Raw genomic sequence first — 25,088 nt, forward strand, 5'->3', positions numbered from 1 at the left:
GTCTTCTTTGAATTTTATCTACACCTAATGTGATAGTGGTTATTATTTTGGCTAGGAGCAATCATAATTCCTCATGTGTGTCTCTAGCTTCTCAAAGAGGTTTCTGAAATCACGGAGCTTAGGAGATCTGATTCCATATCTTAGCCACCATTTTTTTCCTCTATATCACATTTCTTAAGAGTGGTAGCCTGACCCACCCACCTCCAGTCTGAGGGTGAGGTGCTGTCAGGGACACACTCCTTTATGGAGGCTCTGGGTGGATCTGTGTCCTGGTCTTTTCAGCTTCAGGAGTCTGCTAAGTTCCATGGCCCATTGCTCTCATCTTCCTTTCATCACCAAATAAATCTTCCTCTGACCCTGACCCTCTGTTTTCAGAAGCTTTTACTCTTAAAGCCTCTTGTCATTTGCACACCCATGTTTACTGCAGCACTATTCACAATAGCCAAGTTATGGAAGCAGCCAAGATGCCCCACTACTGACGAATGGATTAAGAAAATGTGGTATTTATACACAATGGAATTTTACTTAGCAATGAAGAAGAATGAAATCTTATCCTTCAGAAGTAAATGGATATAACTGGAGAACATCATCCTGAGTGAAGTTAGCCAGGCTCAGAAGACCAATAATCGAATGTTTTCCTTCATATGTGGGCTTTAGATCAAGGGCAAATACAACAAAGGGATTGGACTTTGGTCACATGATAAGGCGAGAGCACACAAAGGAGGTATGAGGATAGGTAAGGAACCAAAAACATGATAGTATTTGATGTCCTCAATGCAAAGGAACTAATGCAGAAACTTTAATGCAACAGAGGCCAATGGGAGAAGGAGACCAGGAACTAGAGAAAAGGTCAGTTCAAGAAGAATCAGCTTAGAATGTAACACATACGTATATGAAAGTAATGCAAGGAATCTCCCTGTATAGCTGTCCTTATCTCAACTAGCAAAAACCCTTTATCCTTATTATTGTTTATACTCTCTCTTCAACAAAATTAGAGATAAGGGCAAAACAGTTTCTGCCTGGAAGTGAAGTGGTGGGGGAGAAGGTGGGAGAAATTACCCAAATGTTGTATGCACATATGAATAAATGAAAAAAAAGTCTCTTGTAATGACATTAGGTGACATCAGCATAGTCCAAGATGATTTCTCCCCATCTCAAGAACCTGAGCTTAGTCACCTCTACAAAGTTTCTGTTCACACAAATGTAAGCCACTGATAGGTCACATCCACATGAGTACAATTTCCCTCTGGGACTTTTCCCCTCCTCCTTTGACTTTGCCAATACAACAAGGGAGGAGCAATGTCCCCAACCCATGAGCCTTTACTGAATCCAGTTAGTACATGAACCTAACTTGGGAGGAAACTTGGAGTCACAACTGAGAGTCATCTTCCTCAATGTCACATAACATGTAACTCAAAATTGTTTGTGGATGTGTATGAATTGAAAAATATACGTCTTCAATTAAAATGGGAATTCTTCATTCTTTCCAATCAGATGTACAATGAATGTCTATGCGGGCTCAATTTCTGTATCAGATGCACTCAGGGGTCAATTAGAGGTGATCAGTCCTGAAATAATTTTATTTCATCTCATGTGCTGAGGTCCACTCATGGGAGGACTTTCTTCATGACAGTTTGTAATGCTTCCCTCTTCCTCACAAGATTACTTCATTTAGATAAATCAAATTCACTATTGATATCAGATCTACATGTCAGTTCCCTTACCACCTGCAAATCCAAATCCACAAAACAGGTGATATATCTTGCCCTATCATCCTGTTTCAAACATTTCTATCATGAAATTAATCCCAGTAATTTCAGATTTATTTGTGCAGTAATTTTTACTCATTCAGTTGTTTCCTCTGACAATAGACCTTCCACAGGGGAGAGAGCACATGTGCTTTGTTCAACATCAGCTGTTCATCTTCTGGAATGGCCCTAGGTTGACTTCTAAAGTATTAATTAAAGGGCATAAGATTTACAGAATGGGGAATAGAAGAATCAGTAAGCCAGGCCAAAGCAGAAGTCCTGCCTGGGTGACGAGAGGGAAGCTAAGTGGTCAGAGAAGGGATGGAGTCACTGAAGAAAGACAGGGCACTGCCTGGATCCATCGTACCATGCATCACTGAGAAGGCAAGGCCTCAGTCACAGACGTGAGTACAAGTGGTTTATCTGAGATGCAAGAATTAGGGAGGTGGGTTGGGAAGTGAGAATGGGGGAGTGGGATGGGGAAAGAGAAAAGAAAGGGATCTCCTGAGGTCAGGGTGCACTTGAGGTCTCTGCAGTAAGAATGGGGAAAGTCCACACCAGCATACACAAAAGTCACAAAATTCCATGTGAATCATCTTCAGAGAGGACCTGACTGGGAACATGTTCATGGATTCCCACTCCCCAGTGCTCGGACTTTCAACCAAGACTTGTTAGAGTATTCACTGTTTGGGACAGAAATCACTTGTATACACTCCTTACACACAGATGTGAGCATCTCATGGAAAAAATTCTATCTACATGATTGTGAGACATACTGAATCATTGACCAAACCCAATATGAAGTCAACAGAGACACCAAAGGACATACAATGTAGAACTTAACATATGTGCTTAAATGCAAAGCTCAGCAGTGTTAAAGCAGTGCCTGGTGATTTGATGTTTACCTCTTGTGCAAACCTCTGCTTTTTTGCCTTTTGGACAAAGAGATGAAACTTATTTTCCATTTACTTGCTGTTCATCTTTCTCCTCCAAGCCTAAGTTTCAGATCTGAAATTAGAAGCCCCTCTGATCCTTTTAAGGAGAATGAATCTGAAACATTAGTAACCATCACCTAGTCCAGGTCACCCCAGGCCGCAGCCAGTGGAACTGGGACTCATGGGGACTGGGCAGTCATGGAGCCTAGACAAGCAGCTATCCAGTGAACCTACACTGGACGCTGTATTTGTTTCTTTCTGTCTTGGATTTAGTTTTTTCTTCTTAAAATATTTACTTATTTTTGTTGCATTTTACATCTAATAGACAAATAATTATATTTATTTATGAGGTCAATGTAATGTTATGATATATGGATACATGGTAGAATGGCTTATCACTTATTTACAGTGAGGACACTTAAATATATTTTAAATGTTTCAAGTATACAATTCAGTTACTAACTATAACCAGAAAGATGAGAAACAGATCTGAAAACTCCTTCTTTCTGTCTAATTGACACTTTGTAGCCTTGAGCCAATATCTTCCTTTTTCCCATCCAACCCAACCCACATCCCCTAGTAACTCACATTGTCCTCTCTGCTTTTAGACTTTGATTTTTAAAAATTCCACACAACAGTGAGATCATGTGGTATTTTTCTGGCCTTGTCTTGTTTCACTTCTACAGGTAGATGAATAAATGAGGTAGAAAAGGAAGCAGGCACTGGTCTCCTGCCTGGAGTCTCTGGTGTGTGGTCAGGGATGAGAGAGAACACAAATAAACAGCCAAGAGTGGAGGCAGCTGGATTTGTTACAGAAAGAAATGGGTAAGGATTTTCTGGAAGATGAAGGGAAGAGAAGGATCATAGCCAAGGGCTTCATACCCTAGCTTGTTGTTTGGTTCTACTAACATTAAAAGAACCCTCCAGAAACTCTGGCCTGGAAGGAAGGGCTTGTTTTTATTGCTTGTCTCATTGTATTGTCATCTAACATTCTTATTTTGTTGATTAGTTTGAGAAATAATTTCACCATGTAAAGATATAAGACAATATCTCATTTCCCCCCAAAACCATTATTTGTCAATTAAAAATTAAAGATATTTATGAAAAATTATAAAGATTCTTATACTTTCCTATTATTTGCTCCCTGAATTAGGCACCTCACTTCTATTTCTTACATTTTCAGACTTTTTTTTCTGCCAGGCCAGCTGCCGAGAAAAAAACATGGAATATTATAGGACTTGTAAGTGACTTTAAGACTAATGTGTGTGCTCTCTAAACTTGTTTGCAATGTACGACCTTATCTGTGCGTGAATCATACTGTGATACTCTGCAGGAAGATGAGCAAAAGATAGAGCTGCCAAGGCAGGAGCATCCAGCCCTTTAAGCACATTAAATACTGGGAGATTTGAGAAGGTGGTTCTTGGAGATCCTGAAGTCATGGGATGTGGGCTAGAAATGGTAGATCCTGCAGTGAGAGTGAAGGATTCAGCCACCCATCAAAAAGGCAATCAGCAAAGTGGTTGTGACAAAAATTAGCTCATGCAAACCAAATAATGACCAGGAAGAAGAAACTCACTTGAGTAACAATGAAACAAATTAAAATCTAAGGGAAATGATAATACTAATGTGAAAAACAGAGATGTCTATCTTTAAAACATCAATGGATGTCACATATACCAGACAACAATGAGAGGGGAAATGGGCCACATTCTTGGATGGAATGACTCTGTGATAAAGAAGGCTGTTCTCCTACATTAATTAATAAGCTCCTCCAGCCACGAAAATATGAAAAAAAAAGGTTTCCTTTTTGAACTAATCAAATACTTGCTGGGGTCCACTTTGGAAAATTTGAATGCATGACTTAAAATGCAGATGTATTAGTAAGAAAAGATTAGAAAGTAGATTTCATAAATAACCATATCTGTATAAGTACATGGGACACACACACAAAAGAAAATCAATACACAAGTGGAAAACTAAGATAAGTATTTATAGACATCACAAAGATTATGTACATTAGTATATATCCATATAAATATGCATTAAATTACATGACATAAAAATTATTCTGGTATCATAAGAACTACACATTACATACTTTATATTACATCATTATACAATTATAAAAACTAATTGTCATTATATACATAAAGTTAGCCTTCATCCTTCCACATACACACACACATGGATCTTAAGTATTAAAGAAAAAGATGGAAAAATGGCATATGATATGAGTAAAAATTACTAAAATTGCTAAATTAGAATTACTTAAAAAATATTATGAAGGCCATTGAATATATGAAAAACTGTTCAACTTTAATTGAATCCAAAGAGAAATGCAAAGCTAGACTAAACCAGAATGCAACTTTACCTATGTGGATATAATCAGAAACTTCCTAACTTACTGCTTTTCAGAATTCTTTGAAAAACAGACTGCAGTTACACTGTTAGTAGGAATGAAAAGGGGACAGCCCATATTGAGGGAAAACTGTCAATATCGACCAAACAGTGTGTGCATTCATGCTTTTGCCCCAGGAAATGTCTTCAAGCAATTTTCTGAAGTCATGCATCCACAATAAGGAAATCTATATCCCAAGGCTGTTAATGGAAGCATTGCTTGTACTTGTGAACTACTGGGAAAAAACCTGGAATACACCCCAAAGTAGATAGTCTGCATGAACTCAGGTTCTTACACAAAATGGAGTCACATGCTTCATTGAAGGAAAAGAAAAAAGTTTCCTTTGTATGGAGGATGCTTCCCCGTGTGCTTCCAAGTGAAAAGAACAAATAAAAAGACAAGAAAAATGATGCTGGGGGAAAGTCGACATTGATGAGAGAATCAGGAGGAAACATGAAATCTGCATGATGACAAATGGAAGCATGAGAAGCATCAACCATTCTCCACAGACAGCTGAAGGAATGGATTGCTACAATGTGTTTATGCATAAATGATACTTTTGGAAGCCATGAAAGCTTTGGCTACTGTGGTCCTTTAAGTGAAAGTTGAATGGAGAACATGACGTTTACACTGTCTCAAAGTATCTCACTACAAATAAATGTCTAATTATGAAAGACAAAGAACAGCTTTAACTTGGAGAAACCCGGTGGATGCCAAATCAGTCAAGGTGTCAAAGCAAAACCTCGACAGTGAGGAACAGAAGACAGCATCACTTAGGTGTATTGCCCTCACGAATGAGAACACAAATCTAACCATGATTCATTATTGTTTAATGTAATTTTAAAAAATTTATTAGCATATAATACTTGTACAGGGGGTAGACATTGTGATATTTACATATGTGTTTACAACATAACTTAATTAGATCACCCTACCCGTCGTTTTCCCTCCTCCTCCCCTGTCATTAAACAATTCTAACAGACTTCATTGTTCTATTTTCATAGACATGTACAAAGTACACCCACCATATTTGTCCTCCTTCACCCTCTCCATCTACCCTATCTTCTCCCACTGATATCCTCCCTCCCACAGGATCTGTCTTAATTTCCTGTTCTTCATTTTTTAAGCATATATTGATTGTTCAAAGTGGTTACACCTTGGTATTTCACACACACATGTATTGTGCTTTAATCAGATCCACAATCTCTATTACTTACTCATCATTGCCCTGTCCCCTTTTATTCAGCAGCTTACAGTGCATTACTTTATACCATCTCCACAAAGAGTGCATTATGTATCAGTATTGTTCATAACTCATTTTCTTTTCCTCTTTCTCCTGCCCATAGGCCCCTCAGACAGAGCCACTAATACAATCATGTTCTGTCTCAATCATGTTTTCTCTTCATGTGTGTATGTGTGCGTATGTATATAAAGATCATAATTGTATTATTTATGCATTTACCTTATATGTCTAGCTTCCACATATGAAGTCAACTTGCAATCTTTTCCATGTGAGTATGGCTTACTTCACTTAAAATGATGTTCTCCAGTTCCATGCATTTACCTGCAAACAACACAATTTTATTCTTCTTTATGGCCGAGTAAGACTCCATTGTGTATATATACCATATTTTCTTAATCCATTCATTAGTTTTAGGGCACCTGGGCTGTTTTCCAAGCCTGGCTTTTATGAAGAGTACTGAAATAATCATGGCTGTGCGTATAGCTCTATTGTGTCCTGGCTTACAAGACTGAGAGAGTTATGAAGAACCTCCCAACAAAGAAAAGCCCATAGCTGGATGGATTCACTGCTGAATTTATCAGATCAGTAAAGAAGAACTAACACCAATGCTATTCAAACTATTCCACAAAATATAAAAGGAAGGAATACTACCAAACTCATTCTACAAAGCCGGTATTACCCTAATAACAAAACCAGGTAAAGATGCATCAAAATGAAAAAGATATCTCTGATGAACATATATGCATAAATCCTCAAAATATTCGTTAGCAGAATCCAACCCTAGTAAAAAGATCATACACTGATTAAGGAGGTTTCATTCCAGGGATGCAAGGAAAATACAACCTACACAAAGCAACAAATGCAACACAACACATAAACAGAATCAAGGCAAGAACCACATCATCACACCAGTGATTCAGAAAAATGTTTGAACAAAAGTCAGCATCCTTTCATGATTAAGGCTCTTGAGAAACTAGGAATAAAAGGAACATTCCTGAATCTAACAATGGCTATATATGACAAACCTTTAGCCAACCTCACACTAAATGGGAAAAAATTGAAACCATTTCCTCTAAAATCAAGAATGAGGCATTGGTGTCCACTCTCCCCATCCCTATTCAACATAGTACTAAAATTCCTAACCAGAGCAATAGACAGGAGAAAGAAATACAAGGTATTCACATAGGGAAGGAAGAAGTGAAATTCTCCCTATTTGCAGATGATTTGATGTTATGGACAAAAGACCCTAAAATCTCCACCAAGACCTTCAAATCTTATAAACACATTCAGCAAGATACAAAATGAATACACACATAAAGCAGTACCATTTCCATACACAGTCAGCAGTCTGAAAGAAATCAGGAAAGTAATATCACATCCAATAGCATAAAAATGCTAGGGAAAATATAATAAAAGAAGGAAAGGTGTGTACAACAGAAACCATAAATTACTGAAGAAAGAAATCAATGAAGTCATTAGAAGATGAATGATATCCTGAGCTCATGGGTTGGCAGGATCAATATTGTGAAAATGACTATACTACTGGAAGCAATCAGTAAGTTCAATGAAATCCCCATCCAAATTTCCATGACATTTTTCATAAAGATAGGAAAATAAATTCTAAAATTCACAAAGAAATGCAAAAGACCTTGAATAGCTAAATCAATCTTCTGAAAAAAAAGAGCAACACAAGAAGTATCACCATACCTGACTTCAAACCATACCATAGAGCCATAAACACAGCATGGCGTTGGCACAAAAACAGAAATGGAAACCAATGGAACAGAACAGAAGGCCCTGACACAAATCCATGCAGCTTCAGCCATTGGGGTTTTGACAAAAGACCTGAAAACATGTGTTGGAGAATGGATAGCTTCTTGAACAAATGGTGTTGGGAAAACTGGATCTCCAACTGCAAAAGATTGAAAGTAGATCCCTGTGTCTCAACTTCTCTTAGTATCAATTCAAAGTGGATCAAAACTCTCAATGTAAGATCTGAAAGTGAGAAACTACTACAGGAAAAACTAGGGAATACACTGGACCACACAAGCACAGATAACAACTTTATGAACAGAACTCCTATAGCTCAGCAATTAAGAGAAAGGATTGACAAATGGGATTGCATGAAACTGAAAAGCTTCTCACAGCAAAGGAAAAAGTCACTAGACTAAATAGACAGTCCACAGGAAAGCAGAAAATTTTTGACAGTTACACAAGTGACAAAGGATTAATAACCAAACTATATAGGAAGCTCAATAAACTAACCCTGCAAAGCATCAACGACCCAATAAAGAAATTGGCAAATGAACTGAACAGACAATTTTGAAAAGAGCAAGTACAGATGGACAATAAATACATCAAAATGTCATTGAAAGCTCACCTCACTCCAGTCAGAATGGTGATCATCAGTAACATACCCAATAACAAATCCCTGCAAGGATTTGGGCACGGGTGGTGGGATGGGCAAAGAAACATTTACTCATTATTGGTGGTTGTAAATTAGTGCAACAAGAATGGAAAGCAGTATGAGGTTCCCCCAAAACTAAAAACAGACCTATCAGATAATCAGTGATGAATCATTGTTTACGCATCTCTTTCTTCAGAAGAGCTCATGATTTCTTCCTCTTCAGAATCCCCTACTGCTCCATCAGCCCTCACTCATCCCCACTCTTCACATTAGCTGTGAACAATAAGAAAAGGCTCCCCAAGGTGCCATTCACACCCTTGCTGTAAACAGATCAACTCACCCAGGTTGAAATTCATAGCTGAGGTGTATGAAGGAAGCTCCAGCCCAGTTCTGGGGAAATGAGAGCCAGGCTCCTTAAAAAGGCAGTTCCCCTCTGAGTGGTGAGTTAAGTGCCAGCTGCTTGATGGGGAGGATCTGCCCTAGTGTCCACACTCTGTGTGTCTGTCCGCCCTGTTGCATATGCTGTTTTCATTCAACTGCATAGCTTGATTGAGGGAGAGGACATGGAATGGCTTCCACACTCATCACTCTTCTCTGCCTGGGTGAGATGTGACAAAAGGGAGAGGGTACCCTACTTTGGGAAACACCTCACCCCACTGCCAAGCCCTTAAAAATCTAGAGACCCCAGGCCTTAGCAGTATCTGGGAGGAGAGGACCTGTTCAGGCTTCAGGAGCAAACCTCTCACAGGCAACTCTCTTCCAGGGCTGACTCTGCAATGAAGACCTATGCACAGGCAGTAAAGTGTGTCCCCAGCTGTTCCAGGTGCTGACACCTCCTTGGAGACAAGGAGAAAGTCCTGAGCAATGGGATGGATAACAGCAAGTGTGGGCTGGCTTTGAGGGAGGGGATGTTCGGAAGGTACTGGGGCTGAGAGAGTAGGAAGCAAATGATGTACTGGGACCCAAACCCTGAATTTATTGCAGGGACCATCCCTAAACCCATCCTCTGTGCTAAACCAGGCTCTTTGATCACTTTTGGAAAGCCTGTGACCATCTGGCATCAGGGGACCCTGGAAGCCAAGAAGTACCATCTTTATAAAAAGGCAAGCAGAGGAAATTGGAAGACATACACAAGAGAGAAAGAAGCCAAGGGTCAAGGCCAAGTTCTCTATCCCCGGTCATGAGCCACACTGGAGGGTCACATTCACTCCTGAGGTCACCAGGCTGGGCAGGGATGAGAGGTTGGGTTTGCTCTAGACTCCTAGGAGAGAAGGAGGCAGTGTGGTAAATGGACTCACACCTCCCACATTGTACCCTTTATAAAAAGGTAAGCAGAGGAAATTGAAAGACATACACAAGAGAGAAGCCAAGGATCAAGGCCAAGTTCTCTGTCTCCTCCATGACAGACCATCATGCAGGACCATATCACTGTAAATTTTACAGCCCTGCTGGTTGGTCAGAAAGCAGTGAATTCCTGGAGCTCAGTGACAGGACACTCAGGTGTCCCAGTCCCAGTTTCTGCCCTCAAGAAGGGTGTCTGACCTCAGGGGTGTTCCCATTTCAAAGCCTGGCTTGGGTGCTTGCTCACAAAGGGTATATGGGGACCCCAGCCCCTTCCTCTTTCTTCTCCTGCTTCCTGGCTGCCATGAAGTGACACCTGTCCTATGCCACGTGATCTACTCTGATATACTGCCTGACTATAGGCCGTAAGTCTACTGGGCACATCAGTCATGGCCTGCAGGTGTGGATTCATACACCAAATAACCTTTCCTCCTTTAATTTGATTTACCTCAGGTACTTGTCACAGTAAGAGAAAGCTGACTAGCACAGGTCCCCTACCCTGTCCTCTCCCTGAGCAGGATTCCAGGAGCCCCACTAACCCACAGGGAGCCAGGACCAGGGGAAAACAAGGCAGGCACAAGTTCCAGAAACCAGGCATGGGAAGAACCCCTGGGAAGGGGGCTGACTTTATGTTGGCTCAGTCTCCTTGGGAGGTGACCTTCTGAGAGAGTGCTCTCTCTCCTGCCCTGGGCATCTGGAGAGGGGAGCTATCTAGACCTGATCTGCAAGGACCCCTAATTTCTGACTTCTGAGGCTCTGGAGTGGGAGGATCCCAGACCTGCTCCAGTCTCCAGCCCTCTGTTCTGTCCTACTTGTCTCAATAAACTGTGATTCATGAGGATGAAGAAGCTGAGGATAAGGGCAGGTACATGAGATTTTACCCACCAGTCCTGGGGTATCAGCTTAGTAAGAGGATGCACAATATATGGAAACAGTAAAAACTTATAAATCCACATGCGTTTAGAATTACTCCCTCTTTCCTGGGTCACTTAAATCATTAATATTTTCTAAGATGCAGTACAACACTGTTGTGCATGACCAGATGGCTCCAGTCTGTCCCAGGTGCTAGGTGAGGAGCAGAGGAGGGAGAAAGTGCCAGATCAGCAGGATGTAGTTCCCAGGCCTAATTTAGACAGGGGAGCTGTTGGGCTGATGGAGGAGGAAGAGTGGCTGGATAGGACACTGTTCTTGTTCCTCATTATTGAGAGACCCTGAGGACACAGGCCCTCAGCCGTACCTTCAGGGTCCCTGAGACTTCTCAGAACTGGCAGAAGATTGATCAGGCAAGCAAGGGATCTGAGGTTGGACAGAACAAGTCAGATTCAAAGACATGTGAGTCAGGAGAACCCTCATTTAAGGGGCTATACATAGAGGGTAAAGTCCTCTCATGGAGAGACAGGTATCCTTGGTGGACAGGCAAGAACCTGGGAGTGATTTTCATTTGACCTCACCCCAATGTCCTTTTGGGGAACAATACCCAGCATCACAGCCTCAGAATTACACAGTGGAGAATCTCATCTGCATGGGTGTGGCTGTCCTGGTCCTCATGGTCCTTGGGATTCTGCTATTTGAGACTCTGCACAGCTGGAGAAGGACCCAAGATGAAGCCAAAGGTGAACAAGAGAGAACCATGCACACACAGCTTAGTGGAGACTGGGATAGGATCTGACCATCCCAAGAGTCTCTGGAAGAAAATGCAGTGCTTAATTTTGCAAACTATGGTCTGAGAATGTCCAGGGGCAAACGTGGTCCAGGGCAGGGAAACATTTATGTGTTGAGATGGAGTTATTTCCTTGCTGAATTCTGGAGATGTGCTCCACCTTGCTGTGGATTTTTTCTGACTGTCCTCTCCTCTCACCTCCATGACCTAAACGTGAACCCCACAAACACATTTGGGTTCTCATCTTTGTGCACCTCCTACTTTGCCCCACTTCATGTAACATTTCATTTATTTTAAATCATCACATCCCCCATGCCTCTCTCATCTTTTCAGCTGAGGATGTGAACCTTGGCTCAAATGACAGAATCAAGTTGCAAAAATCAGACTTCAGCATGAAAAATATTCAATGCCCAACATAGTCTGAATCTCCAATCTTTCAGCCTTCATCGGTTACCCCTTATGATGTTTCTCCTGAACTTGTGACTTGGAGTCAACACACTACTGCTGGAAAGAAGAGTCTGTTAGAACACCAATGACGTCACTATGAAAAATGTCACTTAAAAATATCCCAATTAGTGGCATTTTCTGATTACTGTGTCCATTCCTCCATGGTCAGTCTCAAATATTCCAGTGTATTGTCACTTGTGTAGAGTTGAGAAGCAATACACAGAACACTGCTGTGGCTTCAACGTCAAGTTCCTGTCATCCTCTTTATTTCTGCCAGTTTTTCCCTCAGGTGCCTCAAGATGGTTTCTGTGGTTAAAAAAACAAATCTTTCAAGGAAAACCTTGTGCTAATGCAGCTTGGTCTTTGTTGTCTCCCATTTTTGAGATCCTAGAGGACTTGTGGGTCAGAGCTGCACTGATTATATGAACTTGGTACCTTAAATAGAGATCTGGTTGTCCACATGCTATCTGAAATTATCTCACTGATCAAAAGCACATCTCTCTCACTCTCTCTCTCTCTCTCTCTCTCTCTCTCTCTCTCTCTCTCTCTCTCTCTCTTTCTCTCTCTCCAATCTCATTTGTACTACCATTTTCTCAAAAATGTTCAAAGAGGGAAGCTATTTAAGGATTGTGAAGATCTGAGACTCTAATCCACCTGTGTGGCAGAAGACAGAGGACAGTGCATCCTGAAGCCAGCAGTGGGTGTGAAAAATCAAGTGCCCAGTCCAACTTCAACTTCTGCTCTTGACAAGGCTTCATTACTACAGACAGTCTATAACTTTTCATACATATATACCTATGCATATCTATAATTACAGACATTGAATATGTCTATATTAACATATATTTATATTAACAGATATTCATCCAATTTAACATTGCTAGAGTGATATAGAGTTAAATGATTATTATGGGTCATCCATGTAGATTTACACATTTTTTTATGAACCACTGTCATTAACACCCTTTAGAGTAAGCATCCATTAGTGTGCGGGTATCTGTGTCTATGTTTGTCGTATCACAGGTGTTTCTAACTATGTGATACCTAGTTACTGAGAGTTGCAGAGAAAAGGATTGGGATGCAGGGGAGACAACACCAGAACTTAACTTTGTTCTCTTGTCTTTCAGAATCCCTGAAGACCAACCCCTCACCTCTGGATCCTGGTGATGCAGTGTTACCTCATCTCCAGGGGATTTAGTGTCCATGTCTCAAACTGAACAGAGAGCATACAAGGGCTTTATGACTTCTGAACTGAGAGACCAATTTTCTTTTCTTTTTTAAAATTTTTATCAGGAGAGGGTCCAAGTTGGCGACTAGAGGGAGGAAGCAGACACTGTGAGTTCAGTAAATCAGAAATCTTGCTGAGATGTTGGAGCCACACTTGGCCAAAAAACCCATCAAGAATAAACAAAACTCCAACAACATGAACTCCCAGCCCATACAAAACTTCTCCATGCCACGTTGCACTGAGAAAACAGGAGGGTTCCCGTGCTGCCAGATGCTGGCTCCAAACCTGCTTGGGAGATGCAGACCAACAAAACAGGGACAGAAACAGCACCAAATGGATGATGGGAAGATGAAAAAGGGATGGAAACCATTCTTCCCCCCCCAAAATAAATTAGTACAGGATTCAGAGGGAAATGAAGAAAAAAGATATCCAATTCCAGACCACAACAAAACAAAGATAGACTATCCCAAGGAACCCAACAAACCCCAGAAGAACACCCTGAAAGAAGAAATCCCTGAGAATTTCATGGAGATGTTACTAAACAAGGTCAATAAAATGTACAGGAGGCACTCAAGAAATTCCAAGAATATAAAAATAAAGAATATGAGAAGACACAAAAAAAATAAGTGAACTCATAGGAGCCCTAAATAAATACCAAAGTTAAACAGAGAACACCATAAATACAGAGATAAATGATTTAAGGATGAAAATTGACAATATTAAAGAGGAAGGGACCCACGATATGGAAAGCCTCAGAAAAAAAATAAAACAGAAATACAAAACACAATCGATGGCCACTCCAGCAGACTAGAACAAGCAGAAGACAGAATCACAGAACTTGAAGATGAAATGGAAATTAAAGGAAAAATTGAAGAACTATTAGTCAAACAACACAAAACCTGTGAATGGAATATGCAAAAATGCACTGACTCTATCAAAAGACCAAACCTGAGAATCATGGGCATTGAAGAAGGAGAAGAGGTGCAAGAAAATGGAATTCATAATATGTTTAACAAAATAATAACAGAAAATTTCCCAAATCTAGAGAAAACTATGCCCATTCAGGTACTGGAAGCCTCCAGGACACCAAACAGACTTGACCAAAATAGAACTACCCCACGACATATTATCATTAAATCAACAAGCACAGAAAATAGAGAAAGAATATTGAAGGTTGTAAAAGAGAAAAAACAGATAACATACAAAGGTAAACCCATCAAAATCCCAGCAGATTTGTCAATGGAAACCTTAAAAGCAAAAAGAGCATGGAGTGAGGTCTTCTGGACACTGAATGAAAATAACTTTAACCATAGGATACTCTACCCAGCAAAACTATCATTCAAAATATATGGAGCAATAAAAGTCTTCCACCATAAGCAGAAACTAAAACAATATATGACCTCCAAACCACCAACACAAAATATTCTCCAAAGAATTCTGCACACAGAAAGTGAAAGGAAACAAAACAATGAAAGGGCAGGCAGTACCAAACCACAGGAGAAGAAAAGGCAAGAAAGTAGAGAGCAACATTGATTCAGCTACACACAATCAAACCCTTAATCAACAAAGACAACTACTTGACAGGGATCACCACATATCTATCAATACTAACACTGAATGTTAACAGACTTAATTCCCCCATCAAAAGTCCAGTTTGGAAACTGGATTAAAAAGGAATATCCAACAATCTGTTGTTTACATGAGACCCATCTCATCAATAGAAACAAGCACTGGCTGAGGGTGAAAGGCTGGAAGAAGATCTACCAAGCCAACGGCCCCCGAAAACAGGAAGGAGTATCAATACTTATCTTGGACAAAGTAGACTTCAAACCTACATTGATCAAATGAGATAAGATAAAGAAGGACACTCCATACTAATAAAAGGGGAAATACACCAAAAGGAAATAACAGTTATCAACCTATATGCACCCAACATCAATTCAGACAATTTCATCAAACATACTCTGAAGGACCTAAAAACATATATAAACACCAACACATTGGTAGTGGAAGACTTAAATACCCCCCCATCACCAATAGATAGGTCATCCAAAAAAATCAATAAAAAAATCCTAGATCTAAATCACACAATAGATCAAATTGACCTAGCAATTGTCTACAGAATATTTCATCCAACTTCTGCACAATATACATTCTTTTCAGCAGCCCATGGAACCTTCTCCAAAATTGATCATATCTTATGTCACAAAGCAGGCCTTAGCAAATATAGGAAAATAGAAATAATCCCATGCATTCTATCTGGTCACAAGGCATTAAAACTAGAACATAACAATAAAAACCTGCAAAAAGCTGGAAGCTGAATGGATCAATGGGTCATTGGTGAAAAAAAAAAAGGAAATTAAAAGGTTCCTGAAAGTTAATGAAATTGAAAACATGAACTACTGGAACCTATAGGAAAAAGCAGTCCTAAGAGGAAAGTTTATAGCCATGAGTGCATATATTAAAAGGTCAGAAAGGTCTCAAATCAATGACCTAATGCTATATTGAAAACTCCCAAAACAAGCAGAAGGAGAGAAATAATAAAAATAAGGGCAAAAATCCATGAAATAGAAACAAAAAAATTACAAAGACTCAATGAAACAAAAAGTTGACTTTTTGAAAAAAAATAAGATAGACAGACCCCTGGCAAACCTGACTAAAATGAGGAGAGAAAAAACCCGTTAGTGAAATCGGAATGCAAAAGGGGAGATAACAACAAACAGAAATCCAGTAAATCATCAGACTACTTTGAGAACCTATATTCTAATAAATTTGAAAATCTTGAAGAAATGGACAGATTTCTAGATACTTATGACCCTCCAAAATTGAACCAACAGGACATTAATCACCTGAATAGATCTATAACACAAAATAAAATTGAAGCAACAATAAAGAGTCTCCCAAAAAAGAAAAGTCCAGGACCTGAAGGATTCTTTGCTGAATTCTATCAGACCTTTAAAGAAGAACTAATACCAACCCTCCTTAAACTGTTCCATGAAAGAGAAAGGGAAGGAAACCAGTCTAACTCATTTTATGAAGCCAGTATTACACTCATCCCAAAACCAGAAAGAGACACCTCCAAAAAGAACTATAGGGCAATTTCCTTAATGAACATTGATGCAAAAATCCTTAATAAAATAATGGCCAACCAAATCCAACAACACATCAGAAAGATCATTCACCATGACCAAGTTGGCTTCATCCCAGGGATTCAGGGGTAGATCAACATACATAAATCTATAAACATAATACAGCACATTAATAGAAGCAAATACAAAAACCACTTGATCATCTCAATAGATGCAGAAGTCTTCAACAAGATCCAACACCACTTCATGATAAAAGCTCTATGAAAACTAGGAATAGAAGGAAAGTACCTCAACATTATAAAAGCTATATATGACAAACCTACAGCCAACATCATACTTAATGGTGAGAAAATGAAACCATTTCCCTTAAAATCAGAAACAAGACAAGGGTGCCCACTATCCCCACACCTATTCAACATAGTACTGGAATTCCTAGCCAGAGCAATTAGGCAAGAAGAAATAAAAGGAATACAACTAGGTAAAGAAACTGTCAAAATATCCCTATTTGAAGACAATATGATCCTATACCTTAAAGACCCAAAAAACTCTACCCAAAAATTCCTAGAAACCATAAACAGCTACATCAAGGTGGCAGGATACAAAATCAACTTACAAAAATCATTAGCTTTTCAACACACCAATAACGACCAAACTGAGAAAGAATATATGGAAATAATTCCATGTACAATAGCCTCAAAAAAAGTCAAATACCTAGGAGTAAGCCTAACAAATGATGTGAATGACCTCTATAAGGAGAACTACAAACCCCTGGAGAAAGAGATCGAGGAAGGCTACAGAAGGTGGAGAGATCTCCCGTGTTCATGGATTGGTACAATCAGCATAGAAAGATGGCTATACTACCAAAAGCAATCTACAGGTTTAATGCAACTCCCATCAAAATCCCAAGACATTCATTAAAGAGATTGAAAAATCTACCCTAAAATTCATTTGGAAACACAAGAGACTGTGAATAGCCAAGGCAATACTCAGCAAAAAGAGCAATGCTGGAGGTATCACAATACCTGACTTCAAACTATATTACAAGTCAATAGCAATAAAAACAGCATGGTACTGGCACAAAAACAGACATGAAGACCAGTGGAACAGAATAGAGGACATGGACATGAATCCACACAGCTATGCCCACCTTATTTTTGACAAAGGTGCTAAAAATATACGATGGAGAAAAGACAGCCTCTTCAACAAATCTTGTTGAGAAAAGTGGTTATCCAACTGCAAAAAACTGAAACTACATCCATGTTTATCGCCCTGTGCCACTATCAACACAAAAGGGATCAAGGATTTTAATATAAGAACCACAACTCTGAAGTTGGTACAGGAAAGAGCAGGAAACACTCTGGAAGAAGTAGGTATAAGAAAGGACTTCCTCAATAGAACTCCCACAACTCAGCAACTAAGAGAAAGTGTGGACAAATGCGACTTCATGATACTAAATCTTCTGTACAAAAAAAGCAATGGTCTCTAATCTGAAGATACCACCCACAGCAAAGGAGAAAATATTTGCCAGCTATATATCAGACAAAGGACTGATAACCAGAATATACAGAGAACTCAAAAAACTAAACTCTCCAAAAATCAATGAACCAATAAATAAATAGGCAACTGAAATAAACAGAACTTTCTCAAAAGAAGAAATTCAAATGGCAAGTAAACCATGATAAAATGCTTACCATCTCTAGCCATAAAGGAAATGGAAATCAAAACCACACTAAGATTCCACCTCACCCCATTAGAATAGCCATCATCAAAAACACCACTAACAACAGGTGATGGCGGGGATGTGGGGAAAAAGGAACCCTCATACAATGCTGTTGAGAATGCAAGCCAGTGCAACCACTCTGGAAAAAAAATTTGTAGGCTTCTTAAAAATCTAAACATAGATTTGCCATGTGATCTAGCAATCCCACTCCTGGGGATATACCCAAAGGAATGTGACACAGGTTACTACAGAGGCACTTCACACCCATGTTTTTTGCAGCACTATTCACAATAGCTAAGTTACGGAAACAGCCAAGACGCCCCACTACTGACAAATTGATTAAGAAAATGTGGTATTCATCTCTAGCAATAAAGGAAATGCAAATTAAAATCACGCTAAGATTCCACCTCACCCCTGTTAGAATAGCCATCATCAGCAACACCACCAACAACAGGTGTTGGCGAGGATGCGGGGAAAAAGGAACCCTCTTACACTGTTGGTGGGAATGCAGACTAGTACAACCACTCTGGAAAAAAATTTGGAGGATACTTAAAAAGCTGGACATTGATCTACCATTTGATCCAGCAATACCACTCTTGGGGATATACCCAAAAGACTGTTACTCCAGAGGCACCTGCACATCCATGTTTATTGCGGCACTATTCACAATAGCCAAGTTATGGAAACAGCCAAGATGCCCCAGCACTGACGAATGGATTAAGAAAATGTGGTATCTATACACAATGGAATTTTATGCAGCCATGAAGAAGAACGAAATGTTATCATTCACTGGTAAATGGATGGAATTGGAGAACATCATTCTGAGTGAGGTTAGGCTGGCCCAAAAGACCAAAAATCATATGTTCTCCCTCATATGTGGACATTAGATCAAGGGTAAACACAACAAGGGGATTGGACTATGAGCACATGATAAAAGCGAGAGCACACAAGGAAGGGGTGAGGATAGGTAAGACACCTAAAAAACTAGCTAGCATTTGTTGCCCTTAACGCAGAGAAACTAAAGCAGATACCTTAAAAGCAACTGAGGCCAATAGTAAAAGGGGACCAGGAACTAGAGAAAAGGTTAGATCAAAAAGAATTAACCTAGAAGGTAACACACACCAACAGGAAATTAATGTGAGTCAACTCCCTGTATAGCTATCCTTATCTCAACCAGCAAAAACCCTTGTTCCTTCCTATTATTGCTTATACTCTCTCTACAACAAAATTAGAAATAAGGACAAAATAGTTTCTGCTGGGTATTGGGGGGGGAAGGGAGGGGGAGGAGTGGGTGGTAAGGGAGGGAGTGGGGGCAGGGGGGAGAAATGAACCAAGCCTTGTATGCACATATGAATAATAAAAGAAAAAAAATTAAAAAATAAAAGAAAATGTGGTATTTATACACGATGGAATTCTACTCAGCCATGAAGAATGAAATCTTATCATTCACAAGTAAATGGATGGAACTGAAGAACATCATTCTGATAGAAGTTAGCCAGGCTCAGAAGACCAAATATCATATGTTCTCCCCATACGCAGAGTTACATCTAGGGCAAATACAGCAATGTGGTTGGACTTGAGTAACATGATAAGGGGAGAGCACACATGGGAGGTATGGGGATAGTTAAGAAACCCAAAACATGAAAGTATTTGATGTCCCCACTGCAGAGGAACTAATACAGAAACTTCAAAGTGACAGAGGTCAATATGAGAAGGGGATCAGGAGTTAGTGAAAAGGTGAGTTAGAGATGAAGCAACTTGGGATGTAACACATTTCTAAGTGGAAACAATACTAGGAATCTCTCGTATAGCTGTCCTTACCTTAACTAGCAAAAATGCTTTGCCTTTCTTATTACCGCATATGATTTCTCTTCAACAAAATTAGAGATAAGGGCAGAACAGATTCTGCCTGGAAGTGAGGGGGTGGAGGAGAAAGGGCGGGGGTGGGGGTTAGGGGGAGAAATGGTCCAAACAATGTATGCACATGTGAATAAATGAATTTAAAAAAATGTTATTAGCATGAAATTGTTGTACAGGGTGATACATTGTGATAGTTGCATATGTGCTTACAATATATCTTACTTAGATTTACCCCCTCTGACATTATCCCTCTTCTCCCCTCCATCCTTCTTAGAACAATTTCAACAGTTTTCATTCTTCTATTTTCATATATGGATACAAAATATACCCACCACATTCATCCTTATTCACCCTTTCCTTATGCCCACCTGTGTTCTCACTTTGCCCACCCCTCAAAAAGACCTATTTTTCCTATCTGCCCTTCATCTTTTAAGTGTATATTGATAGTCCAAGGGGGGTACACGTAGGTACTTCAAGGCTGTATATATCATTCCTTAATCAAATTTAACTCCTCCCTGTTACTTACTTATTCTCCATTACCATGTTCCTAATATTCAAAAGCTTACCATACAGTACATTATGCTATATTCATATGAGGCTGAAAAATCCAATGAGGATCCCAGATGGAGCTCTGCTACATCAAGGAAAGTGTTCATTCAGGATCTACATGATGTTATGTCATGAGGATCAGACATAGGGATGTGGAGACCAGAGGAAATGCTCAGTCTATTCAGTCTTCAGGCATCCTACTTCTCTTCTTTGGTTCTCAGGAGCAGCTGAGACCACCCACCCATCACACACTATGTCAATTTTTATAAGGCTGAACACAGAGAGCCAGTCTTCTTCAGGGGAGGCAGGAAATTGTGAGGACATCAAGGATTCTGAGGTGGTTTCTGCCTGGCATCTGTGTCCTCCTTGTTCACAACTCCCAGCCTCACAACCCCAAAAGAATCCATCCACATGGGTGGAGCTGACTTGGTTCTGGTGGTCCTTGAAGTGACCCAAGATATAACTAAAGAAAAGGAGACAAAGAACAGTGCACCATGCAGATGATGGAGCTTTGGAAAGAATTCTGAGAATCCCAGGAGGCACTGGAAGAATGTCTGGGGTAAAAATTGGGAAGTATGTTCTGAGAAGGTCCATGTAGTACACATGGTTTGGATGCAGCAATGGCTGGTGTTGGTGAGGGGAGCTCTTTCCCTGATAAATGTGCATTCCTTCACCTGGCCAGGGACTTTGCTGAATGGCCTTCCTCCCCTCTCACCTCCATGATAAGAGATCAAATTACACATGCTAGTGTTGTGTCCTCATCTTTGTGAACCTCATGCTTGTTCCACATCCATCTAACATTTCCTTTAAATTTAATCACCACATTTCCCCTCATACACTAATGAGACCCCATCTTTTCAACCAAGAACATGGAACTAAGTCATATGACAGAAAAAATGAAGAAAAGTCTAATTCATCATAAGTCCAAAATGATGTTCTAATACTCTCTCTGGAACCTCAAACCCTTCAGTTTTCATTAGAGGCCCTTTGTGAGGTGTCTCCTGAAATATAATGACTTCAAATCAATACATTTTTGTTTGAAGAAACAGTCTGGTAAAGCACTCTTTTTATGACTGAAAAAAGTCATTATGGAAAAAAGACAAAATCCTGATTTGTGGTGTTTGTTGATTACATTTCCTTTATGGGGCACTTCAAAATGCCAATGTAACAGCACTTGTGCAGAACTTTGAAGAGTGCACAGAGATTCTTCTGTGGTTCCTCCCTGTCCTCCCTCTTCCTGTCCCCATGCACATGGATGCTCTGGTAATCTCATGGCATCATCAGTGTCTGTGAAGCTTACACTCCAACCCAATGTGGGAGGGAACATCTCATGGTCATAGGTCCTAAGGTCTCAGGAAAAACCTGCAGATTCTGGAGCAATGACAGACACCACCAAGGGGTGTTGGCACCAGGGGGAGCACTGGGGATGGGGCAACACATGAACCCACCAAGTCCATAAACTACAGGGTCCTCCTCAATGTATGATCAGTACATGGCCCAAAGAGACCCACAGATGTTGGGATAGAGGAGGGTCACTGAGGGAAGGGAGAGCAGAATTCATCCTGCCTATGTCAGAAATGGAAACATGGAGTCATCCAACTTCATCCATCTCTGACCCCTTCCAGGATCCCAGATGCTGAGATTTGAAGGTATGAGAGAAGGGATGGGAGTACCCAAAAGTGAAACAGGAAACAATGGGTAATGTGTGCTGGGCAGAGACAGCCCCTGCCCCTCTGAAGTCCCAATCCCTTCCTTGGATCCAGGATTGAGTTGTATCTTTGGAACACATGAGGCAGTGACAAGTCGGAGGTCCCATTGTCTGTCACTCATCATCATTTGGCTTTAGGACCTGGCTTGAGCCTGTGGATGGCTGGGTCACATGCAGTGTGCAGAGTACAGCACACCCTGGTGGAGAATGGAGGATGGTGTCCCCACTTCCCACATGTTCTGTCTGAGGCAGGGGCAAGGAGGTGGATTCCCTTTTGTCCCTGTCCCTCTTCTCAGGACACAGGAGTCCTGTTTGAGTACTGTCTTGTTTTCCAGGTTAAAATGCAACCCAGCTTCTCCTGTGTCCCTCATGAGAGTCCTTGCTTCCTTGAACAAAGTCTAGAGAAGGAGGTGCTGTCTCTGTACTCATGGCCACTGGGATTGTGTTCTTTATGGGCCCCTTAATTTTCAGGGGTGATGCAAAGAGTGAATTCACCCAGATGTTTCCAATCCTGACGTGACATTACAGAGTTTTATCACCTTTTATGGTCTGATGATGTCTTATGGTTAAAACCCCAGTTCCTCATAAGTTACTGTGTTCACTTTTGCTCCAACCCGTGTTTGTGGTGTCAACTGGATATAAGCTCTTGTTTATTTTTTATTTGTTTATATTTGTCTTGGGGTGCATATTTTTCAAATTTAACCATTTTACTAAGTACTTTGGAATACATAGACTGTGTTTCCAAGTTATGGCTATACACAGTGGCTCATCAGAGACCATATGTATCACCCTACACACCCACATATTGCAGGTAACTGTCTTTACTGGTTTCTGGACTTTAGAGAGAAAATGCTACATAAAAAATAAGTTCTGAAAGTTAGTGATTTTCATACATGTCATTTAGTGATGTACAATGACTATTTGGGGGCAAAAGAGAAGATAAAGCCAGGTGGAAGTAGCCAGAGGTCACGGACATCACCATTATTGTCTCATTTATCTGCCAAGAGCCTGGTGTTCATCACACTCCAGCATCCCACAAATGAGAAACAGGTTCATATACAGTGTATTTCCATTTCCTGTGGGGATGCTGATGTCACAACCATGTGACAGGCACTATCTGTCCTGTCACACTTTCCTTATCTCTCTGTCTGTACTATTGGACACCTTAGCCTTATCAATCTGTGAATTCTTGGTCAGTAGGAGCAGACACCATGAACCCCAAACTCATGTTTCTGTTCTGTCTGGGTGACATGTGAAGAGGGGAAGGGGGTCCCTAGTCTGGAAAGGATGCCATCCCAAAGCCAGGTCTTGCACATCAAGAAACCCCAGGGGTTCAGGAGACTCTGGGGAAGAATGGATCTTCCCTTGCTTCAGATACAAACTTTTCAAAAGGAACTCTCTTCCAGGACTGAGTTTGGACTCTAGGAACCAGGTGCTTGCAGGTGAGTTTGTCTCCAACTGTCCCAGGTCCTACCCTTCATTGGGGACAAGGGGTCACCCTGGACATTTAGGATGAAGAACCACAAGTGTGGACGATGCTGAAGGTCCTTGGTTGAGAGCTGGAGTGGGGAGGGATTTCCTGAGACACAGCCTCTGATTTCCTTGCAGAGACCCTCCCCAAACCTACCCTCAGCCAGGCTCTATGAACACCTGGGGTATGCCTGTGATGATATAATGTGAGGGGAACCTGGAGGCCCAGGAGTACCATCTTAATAAAGAGGTGAGCTAAGGCATCCTGGGACACACAGTGCCCACTGCAGTCCACCAACAAGGCCAAGTTCTCCATCACACATGACAAACCAATATGAAGGACAATATCACTGCAACTATAACAGCCCTGCTGGCTGGTCAGAGAACAGCAACACCCTGGAGCTGGTGGTGACAGGTGAGAGGATACACAGGGGTCCCAACATCTGGCTCTGCCTCAGGAAGAGGGTCTACTATCAGGGTTGTCCCCACTTACAGCCCAGCCCTAGGTCAATATGAGAGGTGTGAGCCAATTTGACACACTGCCCCCTTCTCTCCTGGGAGCCTACAACAAACACAGTCTTTCACCCTGTGAAAGTGACCTCAGTAGAGACAGTGACCCTCCAGTGTGGCTCGTTGCTGGGATTTGCCAGGTTCATTGACTAAGGAAGGAGAATCCAAGGTCTCCTAGACCCAGGACTCTCACAGACATCTCAGTGGGCAATTACAGACCCTGTTGCCTGTGGACCCTGAGCAGGTGGATGTTCAGATGCTTTGGCCATTACAGGAACCAACCTCAGGTGTGGTCATCACCCAGCGATCTCCTGGCGCTCCTGGTATCAGGTGAGGTTGCTTAATTTTGACCCAATTACTTTTGAATCCCTAACACTTTGTCATGAGCCCTGTTCCCAGTGAGAGGAAGCTGTGTCACACTGAGACAAAGACCCAGACTTGAGAGACTGTGTGGCAGGATCTACTCTTTAGCCACTGACCTGTCTTCATTCCAGAGATGTCCAGAAAGCCATCCCTCATGAATAAACCCTTCCCTATTTTCACCCCTGGAGATACCTGACCCTCCAAAGTTACTCTGCTTTAGACTGTGACAGATTTTCTGTCAAAGGAGGGTGAAGGCATGATTTCATGAAGCATCATGGCCAGCAGCCCTAGGCAGGGCTCAATCAGGCCAGCTTCCCCCTAGACCCTGTCAGTGACCCATATAGATGCTATGGTACACACAGCCTGTCCTCTGAGTAGTCACCCTTCAATGACCCCCTGGGTATCTTAATCA

The 25,088-nt window shown here is 40.9% G+C and overlaps 1 pseudogene; it reads left to right on the forward strand.

Annotated features, from left to right (window-relative positions):
- LOC109685397 (leukocyte immunoglobulin-like receptor subfamily A member 6) overlaps positions 1-25,088 on the forward strand; it is a 57,081-nt pseudogene that overhangs the window by 16,475 nt on the left and 15,518 nt on the right.

The sequence above is a fragment of the Castor canadensis genome, chromosome 16, assembly GCF_047511655.1.
Source record: "Castor canadensis chromosome 16, mCasCan1.hap1v2, whole genome shotgun sequence".
NCBI lineage: Eukaryota > Metazoa > Chordata > Mammalia > Rodentia > Castoridae > Castor > Castor canadensis.